Source organism: Bactrocera latifrons, unplaced genomic scaffold (genome assembly GCF_001853355.1).
Source record: "Bactrocera latifrons isolate USDA-ARS-PBARC rearing strain unplaced genomic scaffold, ASM185335v1 scaffold_217, whole genome shotgun sequence".
In the NCBI taxonomy this organism is placed as follows: Eukaryota; Metazoa; Arthropoda; class Insecta; order Diptera; family Tephritidae; genus Bactrocera; species Bactrocera latifrons.
This window is the reverse complement of record NW_017535708.1, coordinates 56,967-75,034: the sequence shown is the minus strand read 5'-3', so window position 1 is coordinate 75,034 and position 18,068 is coordinate 56,967.

Below are 18,068 nucleotides of genomic sequence, written 5' to 3'. Positions count from 1 at the left end.
TTTTTTATAACTTTTATTTTTATTGTTTTTACTTTTTGAAATTTTTTTTGCTTAAAATTTCAATGTCTCTAAAAAACAAGAAAACAGTTATAATAAAAACTTCCCTGCAAAAAATTTCATTCGAAGCACTTCACATTTCAAAACATTGAGCTCTTTCCATTACTTTCCAGCTTCCGTTACAAGAAAGTCTGCAATTTCGAATTGTACAAGAAAGAAATAAGCTAAAAAGTGCCATAAAATCAACAAGCAATGAAATTTAATCGGACACACTTATAAATTGTGTACAATTAATAACTACCGTAACCTTAGCTGCTTTTTATGGCGACACAAAGGTGCAAAAAAATAGCAAAAACAACAAAAACAAGCACACTATCTGTTCATATACTCAACAAGTAGCAATTCAAGTGTATTTTTTATTGTTGTTGTTGTAAATGTTGCTAACAACTTAATTAAAAATTATTGAACTGAATTTAATGAACTTCACACAGAGATGCGCAAATACCCACAGAGATACACACACACACATCCATGAAAGTATATTGTCAACACTCAGACACTCTCACTATGCCACTGTATGGGTAATTGGGTTATTGTTGCCAGTTTGCTGTTGACCATTACACACGGCGTATTTTCTGCATCAATGCGGTCCTATAGACAGTTGTATATGTGTGTATGTATAACTATGGTTAGCGAATTGTAAATTTATTCACGTGCGTGTGTGTGTTTGTTTCGGTACGCCTTAATGGCTACCTTGCCGTGCCGGTGTTTAGTTAATTGTAGTGTTAACTTCAGCCAACTGTGACCAGATGCACTAAGGTGATCAGGTCAAAGTACATGGTGAAGTGTGAAGTGAGAATGAGTATATATTTATTTATTTTTAGAAATTTTTATTCTACAATAGAACTTTTTTCACATATCATGATTTAAAGCGTGGAGTGTATAAACAAATTCTTTCAGACCGAACCTCGAGCGGTATTATTATTTCTGGGCTTTTTTCGAAGCCTTCCAATGGTAAAGTAGAAACCCACAGTAATTCTAACGGTATAAGGGAATAGAAAACAAAAATAAAAAAAAAAAAATAAAAAATTTTAAAAGATTACCCTACTGACTCCTTAACTTTTTCTATGCTAACATTATCGTGATGAACAGAGCTGGATGGAAAGACTTGCATGAGGCAAGTTTTCGATGACATCAGGACCTTCATTAAATGCTTTGTGGCACTCAAAAACTTCGGTTTTTAATGAAGTGTACTACTCCATGGGAGATTCAAAATTTCAGCAAACTCTTTATTCATTTCCTGGAAAAACGCCAGATTAATCTTGTACGTCGTGAATTGAATCAATGGATCAATCCGGGTTAAATCAGATGTATAGTGAACAAGTTAGCCCGTCTGCATAGATCTCCATACTAATAATTAACTAGTATTAACCTTTGTTGTCAAATGTTTCTAGACTAGATTAATGTAAATGGCCCAGTTTAGGTCTAATGTCTCACTAAAAATTCAAATTTCACCAGTTGAGATGCTACTTGGAATAAATAGTGCCTGGATTCAAACAAAATCGGTTTGTAAAAGATGTGAACGCACCTCCTTAGCATTTCGTCAGAAAATTTGGAACTTGATTTTGAGTCACTACTTCCTTAAAACATTTTTCTTTCATTTTACATGGTAGAAAAGAAGGGGTAAGTCATGCTGTAACAACATGTACTGAGCACAATAACCCCCAATTTCATTTCGTTCAGATCATAGTTCATTTATAAACTTGTGAACTCATTATTGTTCTGTGCTTTTTAAAATATATAGAAGATTTTTACATATTTTGATTTTATTTTTTGAGCTTATAGCTATTTATGAAACACAATTTAGGTGGCAACTCTTTTCTAGTTTACAATTAAAATTAAATGTTTAAAAATATTTTTGSGACGCACAGTATTAACATAGCAATTTAAAATTTATAATATTTCTATGTATTTTCTAAGAAATTTATTTCACGCCAGATGGCAACGCTACGAAATAAGATTTTATTAAAGAAACAAATGATTTTTCTTTGTTATGCAATAAAAATTTTGTAAAATTTTATATTATATTATAAGCAATTTATTAAATAAATAAATACATATGGCAACACCGTTTCAATTTATCTTTATTTAGAAGATTTTTGCTCATATAAACTGTAAATTTATAATACCTTGTGAGCATAGTATTCAATATGTATTGTTCTTTTATTTCCAAAAAATATGTGTCACGCCAGGTGGCAACTCAACCAAATAAAATTTTATTGAAAACCAAACTTGATGAAATTATTTCAGTTATGCAAAAAAAATTTTGAATTTTATATTATATGCATTTTTTTTTTAAATAAATACATATGGCAACACTGTGTCAACTTATTTCTATTCAGTAGATTTATGGTCGTTTGAGCACTGTATTTGTGGTGCAAAATATTTTATTAATTTAAAAAAATTTATTTCACGTCAGGTGGCAACGCTAAATAATTAAATTTCAAAATATTAGATTAAATGGTTTTATCTGGTTGCGTTTGTTGAAAACATTTATATTAATACCAATTTCTTAAGTCAATAAATGTGGCAACACTGTCTTAACTTAACCTCGTTCAGTAGATTTCCGTTTTATAACCTCTTAAGCTTTTGATTAAAGTTTCACAAAAAAATGATTAATTTTATAAAACGGTTGTTCACGTGAGGTGGCAACTCCACCAAATAAAATTTTATTTAAAAAAAATTTTACGAAATGGTCTAATTTATTGCATTTCTTTAAAACATTTATATGTTTTCTATAATTAATTGCGTCAATGCATGTGGCAACACCTAAACTAGTTCAGAACAGTTACGTTTTTTGTCAGAACCACTCAAGTATAAAATATTTGATTAAAGGTATGTATATAAAATCGCACATAAGTTGGTATTTTATATTATTTCTAATTTCTTAAATAACAAAGACATACGGCAACTCTGCTTATCTTTCTTTGATCTTCTCCTAATTAAAAGTTTTTCGGTTTTTTGAACTCAAAAAGTGTAAAAGAGTGACCAAAAGGTTCAACGAAACATATAATTTAATTTATGTAGGTATGTGTGTATGTCTGTGCATATGCACGTATACATATACACACATGCTTAAATAAAATAAATTATGCCACGCATTACAGAATAACTTTTTCTCAAAATCTGAAAAAACTGTAAATTTTGTAACTCACCAAATTGCGAAGGCGGAAAAAGGATTTAAATGCACACACACACACTTACATGTATACAAAAGCCAATTTAGCTGCAAAATTAATTACTTCATTTCCGTTAATTTTTCTTTTGGTTTTATTTTTTGTAATCGCACACGTAAGTCTGATTTTATCTTCGCCACTTCTTTGTCTGCTGCGGAAATTTCGCATTGTTTTTCGCCGCAATAGGCTGGCAACGCCACCACCGCCGCCATTGTCTTCAGTTTATAATGAAAAGCAAATAAATTAAAATTTTTAACTAAGTACGGCTAGCTGTGAAGCGAGGGTGCAGAAGAGAAAAACAACAACAAAAAACTGTAAAAAGAAATGAATTAATTACGCCGGCAAAGCTTTGGCTATAAAATAAAGCAATAGAGAAAAAATAACAAATTTTGCTCAAGGAAAAAAAAAAATAGTTTGCCATAAAAGTTTGCAAAAATGTAAATTGTAAATGCCTCAGCGGCGACGGCGTTGCGGATGTTGCACACACACACACACAGCCGCGGATGTGTTAACACCATACAAACGCTGAGCGGCATCTGCTGCGCGCCACCCGTAGACCAAATAAAGCTTAATCACTTATACTTAACCGTTATATAAAAATGACAGAAATGTTTTCATGAAATCGCTGCCAAAAATATGGTCAACATCCGATTCATTTCATTTCGCTAAACTCCATTTAGCGCCAATTTTGGTAAATGAAAGTTAACGACTAATCTGTGCAACAAAGAAGCTGGCTGCAGGTGGGGACCGGCAGAAATTAATTCAATAACATTATGACCATAATTAGGCAATTAATTTTATTTTCACTTAAGGCGATTATATTAATTTTTCATTTTATAGTAGAAATACAATTGTGTCAAATATTATATATAACTTAAGGCTAGGGTTAGGTGAGTTTATTTGTTTGAAATAAGCTAAAATAATGAAAGCTCATTATTTTTAAATGAATAATGACGAAAATAGTCGTTTTTTCCCCTAAAAAAGAAGCCATACTGTAATAAAATAAAATTAATTTAACTATTCATATTTTCCTATTTTTAACTTTTAAATAGAAAGTTATATAAGGTGTATTCCAAAGTAAACAGGGCTTTTTGAATCTAGCACCCCGCGGTGGCGCCATCTATACGTCGACTAGTGCTTTTGAATCTGCTATCTTCATCGATTGTCCAGTGGGAATTTCATGACATTTTATTGATTGAAAGTGGAATTATTGCCTTTTAAGTGTCAGTATGTTTATGTTATCGATGGGAAAATGATCTTCGAACAAAGAGCCAACATTAAATTTTGTTTTAAAACTGGTAAAACTTTTACTGAAACGTTCAACGATCAAAATCCGTGATCATTAAAAATCAGCCGAAATCATCATTGAAATTCACAATAATGGAATTGAACATCTCCAAAACATCGATTTATTGAATTTTGACCTAACGTTCGGGCTTACGAAAGGTGTGTGCACACTTTGTTCCGCACAAATTGATTGATGACCAAAAATGGCTCAGAAACCAACATTCGAAGAACATCATTCAAGAGGTCAAAAAGGACATAAACTCCTTTATAATATTGTGACTAGTGACGAGACGTGGTATTCCAATATGATCCCGAAACGAAACGACAGAGTGTGGAATGGAAGGTTAGGGACGAGCCGAAACTAAACTAAAAAAATCGCGCATGGAGCATTTCAAAGTGAAGGCAATGCTGGTATGTTTTTATGATTCCAAGGGTATTGTCCACAAAGAACTTTTTCCACCTGGCCAAAACGGTAATGCGGTATTGCGATAAGTCGTTTGGTCCGCGGTATTCGACCCGAATATCACGAAGATGATAGCATAGTGCGACTTCTTCCTATTCGGAAAAATGTATTTGCCCATGAAACGAAAGCGTTATGCAGACGTAGTTGAGATTCAAAAAGCATGCACCGGCATACTGGCGGCCATAATGGTCAACGAGCTAAAACACTAGTTCGACATGCTTTTGAACCGTGCAATTGTTCAGCTGTATTGAAGCAGAAGGAGACTATTGAGAATAAAATAAATTGATTTTGAAGGAAAAACCACACAATCATATGAAATAAAGTCAGCCTGATTTTTTTCTATTTTGGGCACAAGTCTAAGCAAAATACGCTCTGTAATTTCCACTGAGATAATTCAAATATTGGTCACTGTATTCAGTATAAAGTTAGCCGCAAGTTCGAACATCTTTTTATTAAGTATATGGGGACTAAGTCAAGTATTGGTCTGATTCAAACTATTTTCGACACCCAGGCTTAGGACTGTAAGGAAAAGCTTATCCCTGAATTTTATCTATATATCTCACATATTGACCGATATTTTCGTCCACTATAGGTACTTGAGTTCAAATATTCGATACGTAGGAGCCTGAACTCTTTTGATTGGATTTGACAATTTTTGATATAAGATAGCAGGCTTCAAGGGCATTATTTATGCAAAGTTGTATCCCGTTATATTCATTGTTTCTTGATTTGTACACTGGAACGGAAAGAATCAGATGCAATTTAAAATTGTGTTATATGGGAAATAGGCGTGGTTGCCGCCCGATTTTGTTTATTTTCACATTGTTATATATAAATATGAGACGAATGTCACGTACCAAATGTGATTGAAATCGGTCGGGTAGGTGCCGGGATATGTGATTTCACCTAAAAGTGGTCGGTGCCACTCCCATCGTCCAATTTTTACACCGGCTCTTAAACCGGCTCATGTGGTATGATTATAATTTTATTTCTCTGGCATATTTAGTTACTGATTTATCGTCATAGCCAACCCATTAAGAGGTTGTCCTGAGTGAATTGGGTTAGCTTGAGTGGTTAAGTAGATACTGTATACACATGAAGCCAATCAGAGTGCTGAATCACGGCCATTTTTTAAATTTTTGGTCTGCAGGCGCCTCTTATTACTGCAATCCTCTGTGTCAAATTACAGTTATATATTTTATTTTAGTGTTTCGTTAAAACACGTTTTTGGCTTTCGCTCAGTGACGTTTTGTGGCCGACGCCCATATTTGGACTGGTCCCCCTTTCTTACCAAGTATCATGTCTACCATATCATAATTTTTACTCGAGTTACAGCTGGCACAAACAAAAGGGCGGACAGATAGACAGTCAACCGGATTTCAACTCGTCTCGTCATCCTGTTCATTTATATAAATGTGATCAAATTGAAAAGTGAATTTTTAATTTATACTTCGCGTGCTTTTCAAATCGGTAATTTTTTTTTCTGTAAGATAGTAGTACTGTTGGTGATATCTATGCTAAATTTCAAAGTCGAAATATTTATTTGTTTATATTTGAGACACGCGTCAATTTGTGAGGCTATAAAAGTGAATTCTTCGATTTTTACTTTGTCTCAATTTATTGAAAAAAAAATAAAATAAAATTGCGATAATGCACCATCTCATACTGCGTTGGTTATTCGTGATCATTTCTTCACATTTTTAACTATATAATATCGAGCTGTAACCACAGCCTTCGTCTGATTTACCCTCATGTAATTCACTATTCAGCAAATTCACAGGACCACTGCGAAGACACCGTTTTGACAAAATTGAGGATATAAAAGCCGAATAGAAGAAAGCTCTGATGGCCATCACAATGGAGAATTTTTTTAAGTGCTATGATGACTGGAGAATTCGTTGCCGTAAGTGTATTGCAGCGGGAAGGGATTACTTTGATGGAGGTGAAATGAACAAAATTCACCTTTCAATGTGATCACATTGGTATATAACCCTATATCTATCTCGATTATTTTTAGATGATACAAACAACCGTTAGTTGTCAAAAATCTATTACACGACTATGTGGTACCGGCAGTAGCGTCTCTAAGAAATATCAAAGTCGAAGTTTGAAAAAAACTATTTTGTTTTTCGAAATCAAAGTTAAAGAATTAACCAAAAATATCATGTGTAATGTTTTTGCAATTCATTACTTAAGACAGGTACGAAATTAAATCATTTTTTATACTCAATTTCGTTACAAGAAACAATGCACTTTAAGCAATATATAGTATATCTCTTAGAAAATTATTTCCAAGAATTTATTTATCGGCGGTCAATTGAACCACTTCCCAGTTAGTCCACGCCATATCCGGTGGCTTGCGATTGTAATTGCATTTGTCTGGCGTCGAAGCAATAAAAAGCTCCAGCCGGTCATTGCAATTACAAAACAATAAATATTACAGAGCACAAAAACAGTGTTTCTAATGTTGCAACAAAGTATTGTGGCAGCGACAATTGCTTTTGATTAGAGCGAACCGACTTCTATATATTGGTAGATGTGGCAAACATGGTGCAGCAACAAAAAGTTGTTGTAATAAGTAATACTAACGGAAATATGTTGTCAACGGTGAAAATAAATATATTAAATATATAAACAATTCATTGAAGTTGTTGTAATATATTTTTTTATTTTATTAATAAAAGCATTAGCTCCAGCTGGCCGCATGAATATGCCTCTGGCAACACAAAACATTTATGTCCGCAAAGCTTGTAATATGCATAAATTATTTGCTAAACGCTTTGTTAGTTGACAACGCTTCTGATACAAGGCGGCAGCAATTATCCTGCAGCGTGTAGTTAATAATGTCATGTATGCGTGTGTGTATGTATGCGTTCGAGTTGCAGTGTTCGGTGTGCGCAGCTGCAGTTGGCTGCATGCAACATATTTATATATCGATGTGTATATAAGTTTGTGTATAGGTATGAATATGTATTTCGTTGCTTGCAATTTGTTGTTATAACAGCACACATATTGCAGTTTTGTTGTTATTGTTATTGTTAGTGCTGTTATTGTTGATATATTTGTTGTTGCCGTGGTAATTTGTGTTGATGTTGTTGTCCCTGATGTTGTTGTCTTATTGTTGTTGGTTTTGTAAAAATCTTTGTTGTTTCAAAAATTGCGATTTTCATAGTTGTTTCTAAATGTAGTTGTTGTTGTTGATATTACTAACGTTGCTGTGTTATTGTTGGTATTTTTATACTCTCGCAACAAAGTTGCTAAGGAGAGTATTATAGTTTTGTTCACATGACGGTTGTTTGTCCTAAAACTAAAAGAGTCAGATATAGGGTTATATATACCAAGTTATATATAATAAGTGATCAGGGTGACGAGTAGAGTTGAAATCCGGATGTCTGTCTGTCCGACCGTCCGTCTGTCTGTCTGCCCGTCCGGCCGTACAAGCTGTAACGTAAGTAAAAATTGAGATATCATGATGAAACTTGGAGCACGTACTTCCAGGCTCCATAGGAAGATTAAGTTCGAAGATGGGCAAAATCGGCCCACTGCCACGCCCACAAAATGGCCAAAATCGAAAACCTATAAAGTGTCATAACTAAGCCATAAATAAAGATATTAAAGTGAAATTTGGCACAAAGGATCGCTGTAGGAATGGCCCTATTTGGACGAAATCTTTTTGGAAAAATGGGCGTGGCCCGGCCCTACTAAGTTTTTCTTATATATCTCGGAAACTGCTACAGCTATGTCAACCAAACTCTATAGAGTCGTTTCCTTCAGGCATTTTCATATACAGCTCAAAAATGGAAGAAATCGGTTAATAACCACGCCCACCTCCCATACAAAGGTTATGTTGAAAATCACTAAAAGTGCGTTAACCGCCTTACAAAAATCGTGAGAAACACTAAATTTTACGGAAGAAATGGCAAAAGAAAGCTGCACCCAGGCTTTTTATAAAAATTGAAAAATGGGCATGGCGTCGCCCACTTATGGACCAAAAACCATATCTCAGGAACTACTCCACCGATTTCAATGAAGTTCGGTGTGTAATATTTTCTTAACACCCTGATGGTGTGTGCGAAATATGGCTGAAATCGGTTCACAACCACGCCTTCTTCCAATACAACGCTATTTTGAATTCCATCTGATGCCTTCTCTTTATAATATATATATTAGGAACCAATGATGATAGCGGAATAGAACTTTACACAAATACGGTATTTGAGCTGAGGTATCCCTTGTGGAAGAATTGTCGTGATCGCTTTTCAAGGTCCCTGATATCGAACACGATGAAGTCAGTGCCTAACCTAACCTAACCTAGTTTTTCACCGAAAATATCGGTAAATCAATACAGTTAAAATAAATGAAAATACAATACTCAGAGTACACAAATTGATCAAATGTAATTAATTTTACAGCAAAATAAAAAAATATGTAAATGACGGATAATGAAATCTCGATTGTCACTTTATCAAGCGAGAGTATAAAATCTTCGGTGACACCCGAACTTAGCCCTTCCTTGCTTGTTGTTGTTAATGTTTTTGTGGGTTTTATCAAAGTTAAGGTTGTTGTTGTTGACAATATTGTTGTCATTATTATTTTTGTTATTATTGCTGTGTCCCCTATTACTGTTGTTGTTGTTGCTGCTGTTGTTATTATTATTGTTATTGTTGTTGCTGCTCCTGCTGTGGTTGCTGCTGCTGTGGTTATCGCTGCTGCTGTGGTTGCTGCCGCCGTTGTTGTTGCTGCTCCTGCTGTGGTTGCTGCTGCTGTGGTTATCGCTGCTGCTGTGGTTGCTGCCGCCGTTGTTGTTGCTGCTCCTGCTGTGGTTGCTGCTGCTGTGGTTATCGCTGCTGCTGTGGTTGCTGCCGCCGTTGTTGTTGCTGCTCCTGCTTTTGTTGTCTAACATCATTGTTGCCGCAACACGCCGGTTTTTCTCTTGTCATCTGATAATTGTCGCATTACAACAAACACATACATACATGTACATATGTATGCGCCTGCTGATTTTAGGCTTGCCGGCAGCACTCGTAGCCCAGTTATGTCCATCGAAAAAATATTTTACAAATAAAAATGTGCTTTAAATTGGCCTTAATTGCTTGGCAATAGATAGTTTAGTGCAGTTTGGAGTTTATCTGCGCCGATCGGCTGCTAAATTGCGGCTTGTTGCGGTGGGTAGCAGGCACACATATACAAACAAATATATATATGTTCATATACACTGGTATAGAGTTGACGAGTTAGCGATTTATAGGCTGTAGATTTATATATACAGCAAGTCTTTCACATAATTATAATATACAAATAAAAGTAGATATGTATATGTATGTATACATGCCTCTGCCTCTTGCAATTAGTTATCAAATCAAAAGCTATTTGGTTCAAATAAAAATTTTACTTTTATTTATCTCACATATCTCAATTGGTGCTCAAAAAAATTTTCAAAAATAACGCTGACAAGCTGACAGATAAACGAAATTAGCATGTTCAACTCGCTGCGGTGGGAAATATGTGAGAAATTCGATTTCAAACGGGAAACAATGTTTGCGATAAAAGCACACCCACCTGTTGGCTACATAACCTGATTACGGTTGGACAGCGGTGCGACACTTAATTAGTTAATTGGCTGTGAGTTCTGGAATTTTCTCACGCCGCGCGTTGTTGCAGGTGATGTAATACTTATGATGTAATGTTATTTGAAGTTGATACCAGTTGCAAGATAAGGCTTAGAGAGATAAGTTCGTTAGTTCAAAGTTTACAGAAAATATCTCGAATGTCTTGTGATCTCTAATTACTTGGCTAGCATCCAATCGAATTACTAAAGTCCTGAAGTAATAAACCGCGTAAAAAGTTGTATGTGCTTTGGAGAGTACAATACCAGAGTGAAGATACAAATGCTACAGCCCTCTGAAAAAAAAAAAAAACAAAAAAAAATCCATCACATGACAGTAATGAGTAGTTCACAACAATCAAATTCCACGAAGACGACTGTAACGCTCAAACGTGCCGATGAGCAGAATTCTCACGAAGTTTCTCTTCCTTTAGAAGATATTTGTGAAAACTGTGAACAATTAGACCAATAATACCATAAATCCAATGATGCTCTTCCAGTATAATTCAGTACTAATTTCGAAAAAAAAAAGAAGTCTTTGAAGAAGTGTTTCAAGCACAACATTAATTTGCATATGACATTTAGATTCATTAAACCTGAGTTTGACAGTATGAAATACCTAAAGTTAGTCTTTAACTGGAAGCTTACATGCAGACTACACAGAGAAAAGAGAGTCAGGAAGGCAAAAAGTTGACTTGTTTTATTGGAGGGGATCTATTGGCAAGAATTTGGCTCTACGAAATTTTAATCAAACCGATAATGTTTTAAAGGGTATTCGAATGATGAAGGACGCTCGGCTCTTCTTAGTATTTGTTATTCGCTACAGACAACATCAATAATGTTACTCAATGTTATTCCATACATATCACACCTGAATATAGCAGAAAAGTATCTGGTAGCGAATGTCGCCGTATGAATCTGTGAAGCTGGGCACACGAAAAAGTTCAAGAACTGTGTTATGAAAATCTCCTCTTTTGTCGAAGGCGTCTATAAAAACTTGGATCAGGACATCTCAGAGCCAACTTCTGGCGTTTTATATCTACCAAGATACCAACGAAGGGGATGGCGGGCGAAGACACTGGACTAGAGTTGCAGTGAGTTTTTACACGCATGTCTCTAAGATCAAATGGAAGATGGGCCGTGAGTTTTCTATAAGAAACTCTTCGTCTAGCATAGTTTCAGACTAAAGGATGACTGTAAGGTTTTTCCAACACAAGTGGAAGCGAACAAGATAACAGTAGGTGTATAACATCGGGGCTTGTCCCAATAAGATCGAATTGAGAAAGAGCTGGTATCTCGTTGTCCTCTTGCATTCAAGCGCTGGTCCCATGGACTTTGATTAAGCTTACAAAGTGCTTGGCAATACCTAGCTCATGCGTGATTCCGAAATCGTCAGGCTAATTATCTTAGATGACTCAAATAGTCAAAATTGTATGAAGGAATGTGAGGTAGGTACATGCAAGTACATACATACCAGCCTCTGCGAGACAGACATTGTACCATCTTGACAGCCATACTTTCGGCGAGTCATGAGAGAAAACCGCCTCATCAAATTTGTGGTAGGTTCAAAACGCTCTGTCGAGTTATGAGTATTTTTATCATTAACGATGGAAATTTTAGGTAGCGCCTGCATTGTCGTAAGACCTCTGTTGACATATTAACCTATCCTAACCTAACCTAATCATTTTATATCGATAAAATGCTAAAAAGTTCTAGCAAAAGAAATTCTTTCTTAAACCTAATTTTTGTGAGGATATCATAGAGTTCAAATCCAATGGATAATGGATAAGATGGTCTTCATGAAATTTATGTTTATATAAATAATTATCCTCTCTGCATCTCATTCTCCAGCACGAAAGCTTCTGCAAGTGCGCCAGTGTCACGCACTAGGCCTGCAGCGATGTAACACTTACCCAGTTTCAAATTGACCACTTCCCAGCCAGCGGAATTGCAGCGATATGACATGTCTTCAATTACAGTTCTTCGCAGCTTAAAGCTTACCACCGCGCTGCGCTAAACCCGCGCTCCCCTCAGTTTGGCTATAAGAGCTGCGAACGGCACTGACGAATTACGCTTGAGAACGCGCACTGTAAGTGCACTCAAGTGATTTTTTTCTGCTCGATTTGAGAAACTTTCATCTGAGCTTACGGCTACAAAACAATTGCCTGCCCACAAACACGCGCGGCCGCCGGTTTTGCAGCTTTGTTTGATTCTTTTGCTCAATTAAAAGTTGCTGATTAAGCCAGCAATTGTGGTTCGCGCGCGGCCGCCGTGGTTCTTATTGTTGTTGTTTTTTTATACTTTTAATGAACGGTTGACAATAATTCGTTACGCTGTGCCGATTCTCTAAAGCCTTGTACTTTATTTTGTTCCTCTGGCTTTTATCTCTTTCTTTATTTTCATCAAAGTGCAACAACTTTGAATTATGGCTGAGAATTGGAATGTGAGGTCGCATTGTGCGCACGCGCAACTTTGTGGCATTTTCATTTTATTACTAAGTGGTCAAAGATGACTGAGTCTAAATGCTGTGTAGTGTTGCTTTTGTGGAAGTTCTTTTGGTTGTTACTTAGAGAAAATTTATTTCGATTTTATATTAAAAATAGTTTGGAGAATCAATTTCAATTTGTTTAAGAGAATTTAATTTGAAATCATTTTAATCATTACCACGAAGTTATTGAGGCGCGTAATGTCAATTGGAGCCTGGCTGCATCGTCTTTGTTTCCATCCTAATGGGGTTTTGCTAAGGGTGCGCTTTTTTGCAAGCTCATGGGATTTACAGTTCCCAAAATTTCTGCTGGGGCCAGACACTCACACAATTCCAATAAGGCAGTAGCTTGATACTTTTGCAAGTAAGTTCATGCACTCCCTGATAAGCTTTGAGCTCAGTGACCGACAGCGTAGCGGCTCAGACTAAAGAAATTCAAGAGCCGCCATTTCATCCAGAAAAAAAAAAAACGGTTTGGTGTGGTTTGTGGTCCGGTGAAATCAACGGTTAATTTTTTTTACCGATACCATTATCGCGCCATGATAACTGACTATTTGATGCCTGAAATTGAAGCACGCGATCTCGGCAAAATTTGGTTTCAACAAGACGGCGTCACTTCCCAGGCATTGCATCAACCAATAGATTTATTGAGAGAACACTTCACTGAGCAGATAATTGCACATCTTGGACCGGCCAATTGGCCACCAAGATCGTGTAGTATGACATCGTTAAAAATTTTTCTGTGGGAAATTCTCGAACGAGTCATCAAAAATTGGACTCAACGCATGGACTATCTGAGACGACGGCGCGGCCAACATTTGAAAGAGATAATCTTCATAAAAAATAAATGCCAAAGAATGTTCTTTCGAATGGCAATATATATTTCCCATTGAATTTGAAATGTCTGAGTTTTTTCCTAAAAAAACAAAAAAAAAAAAAAAAAAAAAAAAAAAAAAAAAAAAANAAAAAAAAAAAAAAATGGGAAACCTCGAAATAGATAACCCTGTACATAGAAAGTGCACTTCTTGTTTTTTTTTTCGAACGGTTAAATTTGGCAAGGCTGCTTGCGGCTGTTTGTTTGCCCTCGAACGAAGAGTAGCCGCACACCACACGGCTTAACACCGTTGTGATACTTTCCAATGATAATGCGAGTGCAAGTATGACATATATATATATATATATGTATATGTATATATTTAAGTACGTATATATATGTAAATGCATATGACCATCCGGTGCGCTCCATCTTTGATTTGGCCATTTCTTGATTTCTTGGTCAATGGTCGGTGCGTGTACCCGGCGACAAGTGTTTCCTCAGCAACCATTTCCACTACTTTCCACTAGAATAGACCCACAACTACACGCACACACACGCGCTTTATATGAATATTATACTGGGCACGTGAACGCGGTTAAGTGGTTGCCCGGTGGCTTGGATGCTGGCTGTCGTCGGCAGCAACGCGCAGCAAACATCTGTCAAACGGTCACTCACTTAGCTACACGCTTTGACTGCTCATTCACTTAGCGACGGTGCGGCAGCCGCATTTCTGGTGAATGCCATGCGTTTTAATTGGAAAAGTAAACAAATATAATGACGCACCGCACACACTGTGGCTAAGGAAGCGACGACGCACTTAAAGCCAACATCGATTTAACAAACCGAGCCACAAGTTTTCAATAAATAAACATATTGACAGTCATGCATACATACTACATGTATACATACATACATATACATATATTAATATATATATTACTTATATGCAAAGTTCTCTTTATGGGTTTATGCAATTTTCTTTGCACTTTTCTACAATTTCCTTATTTGGTTTTGTTCATCCAGTTTTGTTGGCTCTACTTTGTTACTTTTGTTTTTATAACACATGTCTCTATGTTTTATCTCTAGCATACGAGGATGGTTCGATAAGGACGTGTGTATATAAATTCGTCTTTCATATCTGACTTGAGAATCCCAGTAGATGCTACGGAGCACCTAGGTGGTCGAAAACAGACAAAATTTTATCCTCTGGAAAGTATAAGGTTTCGGGGATAGTCCCCCCAGACAGTTGAAGTACCGTTTGGATGTCAAAGCTGGATACAAATTTTTCAATCGGATCATAAGAAAAAAGTGGAAACCCATTAGGCGGAGAACCGTCACCTAACAATTATGAGCTCATACTTGTTGAGCCTTTTTTAGAAGTGTCCATCAACCAATTTTTCTGTTAATGAAGCGAAAAACACCTTAACCTTTTTGGACCCACCCTACCCTATATGTCGATTCATAGTCTTGAACTTAAAACAAATCCATTTGGCGTCGAATAACGATTTCAACCAATTCGAATTATTCAAATTAGAACATCAGGCTTGAGTAGATTTTCTTTTCGGTGCCAAAAACTCTCAGTTATGTGTTCTACAACTCTCATATATCGATGAATAGTTTTGAGCCTATCGCAAACCTGTTGGTCAACGAATCCCAGCGGATTCAGCTGATTCAGTGAAGGTACTTGTAGGAATAGTATCAAACGGTATTATACTTTATAATTTGGGTTTAGCTAAGTGAATCTATGGGCTTTTCAATTTGATATATAAACAAATTTTACAATTTACAAAAAGTTGTATTGAAAAATAATCAACCGATAGATGTCGCTACCGTTAAGAATATCTCAACCTTCCTTCAAAGTGTGTTCACTAAATGGATCACAGAACTTTTCTGTATGTTCTCAATCTTGTATCCAACATCGGTGTTCAAAATTGCAATTTACAAAAAATTTTTCCAGTGATTGGGTACTAAATAAGGGAACATATAGGTCTATCTTGTTCTTGGTGCTTTAGTGTGGTTTTCTTTTAACTTATTAACGAATGGTGCAGAAATAGAAATTGTTCTAAAATCGATCCGTCCCGTACGGCCCAATCGCTAACAAGAAAGCGGTATAGAACTCTTGGTGAAAATACTAGAAAAAATTTACCCTACTGAATGGCTTCGGAGTGAGAATCCTTTTACCAATAGTTCAGTTCCGGTTATACCCATGCGATTGTAGAAAAAATTGCTGGGATCTCCGGAATAATATGGTCAAGTTATGGAGTAAATCAGCTCCCTTATAAAGATTAAAGTGATCATTACACGAAAATATTCTGAACAATTTGTAAGATCAAAATTATTTGGGTAAAAAACTCGAAAATGGCGCCATATACTATGCTCTTACATAACATCCAAAACCACTTAGATATAATTTTACAACTGATGAGTTAACAAACAATTTCTTGCAATAAAAAATAATTCACTGTTTTGGGTTTCTAAATTTTTTGGTTCCATTTTTAAGAAATATAACACCTTTCTGCCAAAAAAACTCTTTTTTTCTAAGTAACAAGCTTCTCTTCCAACTCGCCTCGTATTTAATGTCAACTAACCACTCGTGCGTTGTCTTCGACAGCTGGAGCTTAGCGTTGTGTTGTTAGATTGTCGTGAAATTGTGCGTCTACAAGTCAGCCTTCAGCAGCAGAACTTTTATTTTTTCCAACATTTCTTGTTTTCCCAAATAAAGCGCATTAGCATGAGCTTCTACAACTATACTATATGGATGTACCATGTGTGTGTATACTCGTTCGTTGGCTCGTTGTGCCAGTTACAATTTTGGTAATTTCTATTTTCGCTTGTTTTGCTGCGACAACTTGGCTGAAATGGTCATTGGCCATTTTTAATGCGCCTCAAGGCCTCTCGCAACCAAGCTCTTATGGCAACATACACACATGCAGACATTCATATGTATACTTGTAGATCATTGACGTTCGTTTGCTTCAGCATTGCTTAACTTTTTCTTCACAATAATCTGTTGTTTTTGTTGTACTTCTTTTTGTTGTAACTTATTTACTTAACTTTTCTCGTTTGTAGCTCACTCTTAATTGATCTGGCTGGTCTTGCTGCGTGCCTCTGTGTACTTGTCTCTCTGTTTACTTTTGTTTGGTTTTGTTTACTTTTAAGTTTTCTCGTCGAGATCTTTGACTTTTCTAGCAATTAGCGCGCGAGTAGAAAGCGTACTGATAAAACGAGTTTATTAATCTTGGCTTAGAATTAAATAATTTATTCACTTTAAGAGTTTCTTCTTTGTGTGTGTGTGTGTGGAAAATGTAAGTAAGCAGCTAAATTGTGGTAAGCAAATAGCTCTCATTTTATTGGAACAATCAACAATCAATTTTAATGCAATACTCTTTGAAATATATATACGAGTTTATATATTTTAGTTATTTTGTTGGAGTTCTAATTTCCCTTCTTTTGTGTATACTGGTTATAGAATGAGTTTATAGCGAAAACTAACCTCAAAAACTCATAGAATTTACTTACTTTGTAATTTTAAGTGTTTACAGACCAAAATTTAGCTTCTGAGTGCTATTTTAGTTTTTTTTACAAGTATATGAAAAAAAACGCTGGTATTAGCAAACGGGTATGTCAGACCGTTTTCTCTAGCTTTCACATGCTCAAGAGCGGAAGTGTCACATGAAATTCAAAGATTCAAAAGAATATTTCAGTTTCTAAGTAACAAAAAAATAGATCTACATGTTGCTATCAAAATTTTTAGGAATCTGAATCAAAGTAACCATATTCTCCTAAAAGTATGTTCCCACCCAGGCTTAGCTCCGAGAAAACAATCTCGCGCATGAAATTCGGAGCTCTGTCCACGGATCTTATACTAACCCTTTATGAAATTGTACCATAATAAAGATTAAAAAAAAAAAGTACATATCAAACTCAGCGGATAAGCACTGGAGCAGATAGATCATTGTGGGACGTCACGTCAAAAAAAAAAAAAAAAAAAAAAAAAAAAAAAAAAAAAAAAAAAAAAAAAAAAAAAAAAAAAAAAAAAAAAAAAAAAAAAAAAAAAAAAAAGTAACTGACCAAAAGAGGCCAATGGAAGATGCACTGTGTTCTATCAGGACAATGTCAGACCCCACAAATCGATAGTGACGCTCCAAAAGCTCTGTGAGCTTGATTGGGAGATTTCT